General features: G+C 48.0%; 1 long non-coding RNA gene across 1 annotated transcript; it reads left to right on the plus strand.

Moving 5' to 3' along the window:
• The first annotated feature begins 7,927 nt into the window (after positions 1 to 7,927).
• Positions 7,928 to 8,106, plus strand: LOC309348520. Its single transcript, XR_014159443.1, has 2 exons — positions 7,928 to 8,000; positions 8,042 to 8,106. It is a non-coding gene; the product is annotated as an uncharacterized lncRNA (long non-coding RNA).
• Positions 8,107 to 8,576: the final 470 nt, after the last annotated feature.

Here is an 8,576-nt window from a genome sequence, read left to right on the forward strand (position 1 = left end):
ACGCTCCAGTGCGGTGTGTGTACTCGTGCGTGCAATTAAACACGGCCGGCCGCTGAGTGCTCCTTCCCTCCCCCCCCCACCGCTGTATTGATCAAGTGTCCGCGGCAGGGAGATAAAAGGGCACGGTTATGTTGCAATTAGCTCTGAAAGCATCATCAGGGCATCGATCCATTTGTCAATTAAGGATTTTGTTAAGCGGGCTGTTACAGTCACTGGGGAGGGGGCGTTCCACACCCGGTCTGGCTGCTGTAATCATTTGGTGCATCTTTCATGCAGCGCACAGTTAAATTATGGTCCTACCACTGAGCCCCTTGGGCTTGCCGATCGGAAGGTCGGCGGTTCGAATCCCCGCGACAGAGTGAGCTCCCGTTGCTCTGTCCCAGGTCCTGCCAACCTAGCAGTTCGAAAGCATACCAGTGCAAGTAGATAAACAGGTACCACTGTGGCGGAAAGGTAAACGGCGTTTCTGTGTGCTCTGGTTTCCGTCACGGTGTTCCGTTGTGCCAGAAGCGGTTTAGTCCTGCTGGCCACATGGCCCGGAAAGCTGTCAGTGGACAAACGCCGGCTCCCTCGGCCTGAAAGCGAGATGAGAGCCACAACCCCAGAGTCGCCTTTGACTGGACTTAACCGTCCAGGGGTCTGTTACCTTTACCGTTTCCCTCACTCACACTGTTGACCGTACTAACCAAATACGTGCAAAAACCAATAAAAATTATATATGTATAAAACTATTGATGTACCAACCAAACATCTGATAAGACAGGAGACAACAAAGTCACTGAAGATTACTGAGCCAGCTAGACTTGGCTATTTGAATCAGAAAAGCCAAGCCTGCAAGTGTTACAAGATTCTTCAGCAGGTGTGTGTTGTACATGGCTCTCCAACACCAACACCAACACACACACACACAGAGGGCAGCTCCCCTGGTACCAACTATCCCAGCCCGACAATCAACGGGGTGGTGCTGCTTGTTGGCTGGTTGGCACCGACCAGTGACGGGGCCTTCTTGGTGGTGGCCTCCCAGTACTGGAATGCCTTTGCCTACTGCACTGTGTCTGTTTTTCTCATTATTAACATTCCACATGGAGATACAAAGCATTCCTGTCACCCAGAGCTTTGATAGCTGAAGAGATACTGCTCCTGGCAACCTTGATTATAAGTAAAAAACCTCAGAGCAATTTCCAAAGTATGTGACTTTAAAAAAAAGGGTTGTTTTTAAAAGAAATTATTTAGATCTTTTCATTTTATGTTTGTGTTGCTGCCCAGCCCTGTGCTCCTTTGGAAGGAGGAGCACGGTAGGAATTTAATTAAAAGAAATAAAACCGCGACAGAAACCTCTCCCACCGGCTTTCCAAGAGAGACCAGCTGCCAGGGCCTTTCTGTAGAAGCCTTTAAAACAAAACAAAAAACAAAACCTGTTTAAAGCATGATTTTGCTTCCCCCACCAGCACTTTTATGCTGATCACAAACTCTCTGGCTGTTGCCCTGCAATTATTTCATTTTTGGTTCCTCTTGGTTTTTTTACCCTCATCCATTTTATGCAAATGGTGACCATGAACAGTTTTGTTACTTGCCTGGAGGCATTTTTAAAAGATGAATTATAGGCCCTTCTCCGTCAGCTCTTTACTGCCACTGAAAATTAACATTCTCTTTCTGGTTCCTTTTTCATGTTCCATTAGGCACACTGAGCAAACAAGTTTTGCCAGACATTTGAGGTTTAGACATAACACCATTCTCACAATTAGCAGCTGTGTGGACGCATACTGTATATTTATATATAATCAGCAAATTCAGGGGAGTAGGGGGAAGCCCACGATGGTCCTAATCTGGATCAAGGCCTGTACCGCAAGTGTAACTAACAGGCACAGGTCCTGATCCAATTTAGGACCATTGTGAGTGTTATGTACTGAGTTGAATAGGATCCAAAATTCAGCAGTCTGGTTGGTCCTAGAACAATAGGATTCAGAATGCAGCAGTCTGATTGGTCCTAGAACAATAGGATCCAGAAGGCAGCAGTCTGATTGGTCCTAGAACAATAGGATCCAGAATGCAGCAGTCTGACTGGTCTGCAGGAGCCACCCAATCCAAGTCCAGGTGGAGGTGAATCCGCAACCTGATTGGCCTACAGGAGAATCCCAGAATTAGCCAATCACATGGGGCCCATTGTGTAAATAATGTATATAAAGCTTACATTCTGGGGGAACTTCCATTCCTCCTTGCCACTATGAGCTGAATAAAGAGCATGAAATCCACACTTGACTCTGAGTATATTTCAGTGAGCTGCCCAATTGCTAATTGTGGGCATATCAGGGGGTTGGGCTAGATGACCCTGGGGTGCCTTCCGACTCTACTCTTGACGTCATCTCTTTCTTGGTCCTCCCTGCATTGGATTGGCTGCTGCTTTTTTCCTTTCCAAATATGCAAATTTCCTTTGCTTGTGATTGGCACCATTGAACGGAGCCGAAGGCTTTACATATTTCTCCCCCCCCCCCAACACCCATTTTTTTACTGTAATTTTTAATGCTGTTTTTATTGAATTAGGCCTGGTGGAACGTTGATGGGAAATCATTTTATAAATCTTACAAATTAAATGCATGGATAAAGCCTGTTCAAGAGACAGAGAGAAAACCCCCAAATTCTATTGACCTCTATATCTTGCGATGCAACGAATGCCAAGTTATACGATGCTGCCTGTGCTTGTTATATTTTGAAAAAGAAAAACATTGTTAAGGTAAGAAAAAGAAAGTAGCTTGGGATCCACTCCTAGCATTGCATGGTGTTGTTGTTGTTTAGTCGTTTAGTCGTGTCCGCCTCTTCGTGACCCCCTGGACCAGAGCACGCCAGGCACTCCTGTCTTCCACTGCCTCCTGCAGTTTGGTCAAACTCATGTTTGTAGCTTCGAGAACACTGTCCCACCATCTTGTCCTCTGTCGTCCCCTTTTCCTTATGCCCTCCATCTTTCCCAACATCAGGGTCTTTTCCAGGGAGTCTTCTCTTCTCATGAGGTGGCCAAAGTCTTGGAGCCTCAGCTTCAGGATCTGTCCTTCCAGTGAGCACTCAGGGCTGATTTCCTTCAGAATGGATAGGTTTGACCTTCTTGCAGTCCATGGGACTCTCAAGAGTCTCCTCCAGCACCAGAATTCAAAAGCATCCATTCTTCGGCGATCAGCCTTCTTTATGGTCCAGCTCTCACTTCCATACATCACTACTGGGAAAACCATAGCTTTAACTATACGGACCTTTGTTGGCAAGGTGATGTCTCTGCTTTTTAAGATGCTGTCTAGGTTTTTCATTGTTTTTCTCCCAAGAAGCAGGCGTCTTTTAATTTTGTGACTACTGTCACCATCTGCAGTAATCATGGAGCCCAAGAAAGTAAAATCTCTCACTGCCTCCATTTCTTCCCCTTCTATTGCCCTCCCTTCCTTTGTCTCTTCCTGACTCAGTTTCACATTTTAGGCTGAAAAAATTCTGAGGTTAGAGACTACACAACAGCCCAGCTCGTTGGAGTGCAAGTCCCCTGCGGTCCATGCGGTCAGTAAAAGAAGGAAGTTCCAGCCAAGTAATTTGAAGCAAAACAGCGGTCAGTAGATCCTGATCCTTATTGATGCACAACAGGTCCCCACAGGAGAAGGAACCTCAAGTGTGGGTGACATCGACTTTTAAACCTTCCCTCTTTCCCCCAGAATACACTTGAGCCGCATCATTGAGACATCATCACTACATCACTAGCATGTCACAAATGGGGGGGTATACAAGGGACGTGGGTGGCGCTGTGGTCTAAACCACTGAGCCTCTTGGGCTTGCCGATCAAAAGGTTGGCAGTTCGAATCCCCGCAACAGGGTGAGCTCCCGTTGCTCTGTCCCAGTTCCTGCCAACCTAGCAATTTGAAAGCACACCAGTGCAAGTAGATTAATAGGTACTGCTCTGGCGGGAAGGTAAACGGCGTTTCCGTGCACTGCTCTGGTTTCGCCAGAAGTGGCTTAGTCAGGGTGGCCACATGACCCGGAAAAACTGTCTGCGGAAGCAGACAAACGGCGGCTCCCTCGGCCTGTAAAGCGAGATGAACGTCGCAACCCCGGAGTTGTCCGCAACTGGACTTAATTGTCAGGGGTCCCTATACCTTTACCTATACAGTGATACCTTGGGTTAAGAACTTAATTCGTTCCGGAGGTCCATTCTTTACCTGAAACTGTTCTTAACCTGAAGCACCACTTTAGCTAATAGGGCCTCCCACTGCCGCCGCACCACCATCGCACAATTTCTGTTCTCATCCTGAAGCAAAGTTCTTAACCCGAGGTAATATTTCTGGGTTAGCGGAGTCTGTAACCTGAAACGTCTGTAACCTGAAGCATCTGCAACCTGAGGTACCACTGTACAAGGGTTACACAAGTTCAACATGAGGTCACTTTCTCAGACCCCTTTCCCAACACCTCTTAAGTCCCCATCACCAAAAGAGCAATAAAACCCTTGACATCTCCTTGCCCTCAGTCTGGAGATGGGCTTTCAGAACACCTGACTTGCTCAACTGCCTCTGCGGATGTCTAGTGTTGCCCCCCTGGTCGCTCCCTGGGTGGGGGGCCGTGTCTGTGCTCCCATGCTTGGGGAATTATGGTGGGATGCCCTGTTCCTGCTGCCTACATGACTTCCCACTTCTTGGCTCATGGAGGGAGGTGGAGCCCAAATTCACCTTTCTTTAAGGGTTAAAATGGCGTTGGAATGAGGAGAACCGGTTAAAGTATGGATTTTCTACGAATTTATGAAGCTGGGTATCTTCCCTGAGCTGTCAAGTCGAAAGGATACATTCAGGCATGATATTTGTAACACTGTAGCAACTTTAAAGATGTGGGTCACCCCAAGTCATTTCTGCAACAAGGGGGTTGGGCTAGATGACCCGTGGGGTCCCTTCCAATTCTACAATTCTACGGTTCTGTGATTAGCAGCCGAGATCCTCACTCCAGGGAGGGATGTGTGGTTCTGATCAAATGGTTGCTGAGTGCTTTGAAGATGAAAAAGCAGAGAGGGGGCTGCCCCCTCTTTTCCCCGCGCAGCTCAGAGTTCCCCAAAGGTTTTGATGCAACGCTGGAAGGCGGCAACAACACAGAGACACTCTGCAGCTTCGGATTACGGCGCCCGGTTAATTAAACTCCTTCCCTTTGCTTTGCAACTGGGAATAGGCTATGAGCCAGGCAAGCAAACTGGCTGAAAGGAAGTCTCTTCTTCAGGCTGGGAGAAGAACTTTGCACTGCCAACAAATCACGGTTATGCCAGTATTTGTGCTGCAAAGGTCACGTCTTATTTCTGGTCCCCAACTCTCACGTTTTTAATGATGCACGTGAAAGTGTTTTTCAGGGTTGTGGCTTCTCCTGTACAGTCATACCTCATGTTAAGTTTGCTTCATGTTACATTTTTTCAGGTTGCATCCTGCGGTGACCCGGAATTACCAGAAAGGGTTACTTCCGGGTTTTGCTGCTCGCGCATGCGCAGTAGTACTAAATCGTGCTTCGCGCATGCGCACAAGCACCAAATCAAGCTGCGCACCTGCGCTTAAGGTTGCGCTCCTTTCATGTTGCGAACGGGCCTCTGAAACAGATCCCGTTCGCAACCAGAGGTACCACTGTATTTTGTTAATGTGCTCCATGATTTTCTAGTTTCAAACAAGATTGAGCCACGTTGCGAGACCCCAGGGGGTTGAATGGGGAGGGTGCAATTCCTTACATAAATAGAGTCAATGTTCTGTGGGCGTCCCTTGGCAGGAGCGATGTTCTCTGCGCAAGAGCTGCTCAAGGCTAGTGTGCATCGCCTGTCGACATGCTTCAAGGGCCAGCCGTCTCCACTGCAGTTAGCCTTGGTTTAAGATTTGCAGGACGAAGCTGTGTAAGCTTTGCACGTAGCAGATTGGGGTTTTCAAAAGCATCACTGTCTTTGACCCCTTTTTCTCAGTGTGCCTTCATTCCTTGCGGCGCTCTGGTGGTGGTCTGGTTCAGGCGCATGCCTGGGAGCCCTTTGCCAAAGAGACATGCTGCTAAATATTTCCTTGGAGGCTTCCGATAAAGGGGGAAAGAAATCTGTTGGGGGTGTTGTAAACAGAGGCAGAAATGTGGTTCCTTCCAGATGTTGGTTGACTGCAAATCCCAATATCCCTGGCCCTGCTAGCTGGGGCTGAGGGGATTTGTTATGAATACAGAATCAAAGAAAACTGCCTGATGCTGAGTCAGAGCACTACTGCACACACTGTTAGGAATTGAATCTGGAACCATCAATAGCCCTCTCCTCCACAAATTTGTCCAGTCCTCTTTTAAGGCCATCTAAATCGGTGGCATAGGGACACGCAGGGCGCCCTCCCATCAGATGTCAAGGAAATAAACAACCACCTGACTTTTAGAAGACATCTGAAGTTTTTAATGACTGATGTTTTAATGTATTTGTAATATTTTGTTGGAAGCTGCCCAACAGTTCGAAAGCACCTCAAAGTGCAAGTAGATAAATAGGTACCACTGTGGCGGGAGGGTAAATGGCATTTCTATGCACTGCTCTCGTTCACCAGAAGCGGCTTAGTCATGCACATGACCCGGAAAAACTGTCTGTGGACAAACGCCGGCTCCCTCGGCCAGTAAAGCGCCGCAACCCCAGCGTTGGTCATGACTGGACCTAATGGTCAGGGGTCCCTTTACCTTTCCTAAGTCGGTGGCATAGGGTTGCAGGTGGCGCTGTGGTCTAAGACTCTTGGGCTTGCCACTGAGACTCTTGGGCTTGCCGATCGGAAGGTTGGCAGTTCGAATCCCCACGATGGGGTGAGCTCCCATTGCTCAGTCCCAGCTCCTGCCCACATAGCAGTTCAAAAGCACACCAAAGTGCAAGTAGATAAATAGGTACCACTCCAGCGGGAAGGTAAATGGCGTTTCCATGCGCTGCTCTGGTTTTGGTGTCCCATTGTGCAAGAAGCGGCTTAGTCCTGCTGGGCACATGACCCGAAAGCTGTACGCCGGCTCCCTCGTCCTATAAAGCGAGATGAGCGCCGCAACCCCAGAGTCGTTCGCAACTGGACCTAACAGTCATGGGTCCCTTTACCTTTAAGTTGGTGGCTGGTCAGAACTAGTCCTCCCAAGACTAATTAGGGAGAATAATTATTTTAAATTTGTTGTTAGCCGCCCTGAGCCTGGTTTTTGAACCGGGAAGGGAGGGGTATAAATAAAAAAAAATAGTACTAGTAGTAGTATTAGTAGTAAGCTGGAAGTTCCTATTGGTCAATCCAGAGGTCCAGATTTCCTCAGCACTGGGGATTTCCTCTGCCCTTGCAAATAATTATTCTCCCTAATTAGTCTTGGGAGGACTAGTTCACTCTGTGCAGATACTGAACAGCAGAACTCCTTTCCATTTTGCCGTTCAGCTCTGCCTTTTAGGCCCGCTGAGGTTTCCCCTCTTTTCACCCTGCGCGATCTCCTAAAAGCATTAAATTGGATAAAAATAGTCAGCGGGGGGGAGAGGAGGGGCATCTCCATCTTGGGCAGCCCAGATACAATCCTGAGAAAACCGCTGAGGATTTCGGTTTCCCGGCTAGAGGCAGGATCCAGGTGAAACACGGCAGGAAAGGCCAGTCTCTGGATCGAAAGCTGTCAACAAGGATCACATCCACCTATTAAAAGGGGCTATCTAAAATTTCTCAGAGGAGGAAACCATGGTAAGTGTTGTTTCCTTGGGAACAGGAGAATGGCTGTATTTGGAAACAATTTCATTTTGTTGAAAGGCACCAATTGCCTTAAAAGATCTCCTGAGCTCCAGCGAAGGCATAGCTGGAAATGACCCCAATGAAACATCTTTGGGACGGAGAAACTTATTTCGGGACGGAGATACAGGACGATGAAGACAAGAACGAGCCGTCTCAAGAACAGCTTCTTCTCCAGAGCGATCTCGGCCCTGAATGGGAAACCTGGACTTTGAAAGTCATCTAATCTTCCTTGCTGTATTATACTGTATTGTTTTAATTAGTGTTTTTATAGTTGTTCTGATTTTGAGTGGAGTGCCCTACCTGGGTGGATGGAGCAGCCAAGTAATTTCGTTGTCCCCGAGAGGGGGCAATGACAATAAAGATATTATTATTATTATTATTATTATTATTATTATTATTATTATTATTAAGTTTTCTCCACTGAGGTGATATGATAATCATCTTCCGATATCTCAAGGGCTGGCACATGGAAGATGGAGCAAGCGTCTTTTCTGCTGCTCCAGAGCAGGTAAAGGTAAAGGGACCCCTGACCATTAGGTCCAGTCGTGGCCGACTCTGGGGTTGTGGTGCTCATCTCGCTTTACTGGCCGAGGGAGCCGGCATACAGCTTCCGGGTCGTGTGGCCAGCATGACTAAGCCGCTTCTGGTGAACCAGAGCAGCGCACGGAAACGCCGTTTACCTTCCCGCCGGAGCCGTACCTATTTATCTACTTGCACATGATATGCTTTTGAACTGCTAGGTGGGCAGGAGCAGGGACCAAGCAACGGGAGCTCACCCCGTCACAGGGATTCGAACCTTCTGATCGGCAAGCCCTAGGCTCTGTTGTTTACCCACAGTGCCACCCGCTT

Source organism: Podarcis erhardii (assembly GCF_964252035.2).
Source record: "Podarcis erhardii genome assembly, chromosome: 8".
NCBI classification, from domain to species: domain Eukaryota; kingdom Metazoa; phylum Chordata; class Lepidosauria; order Squamata; family Lacertidae; genus Podarcis; species Podarcis erhardii.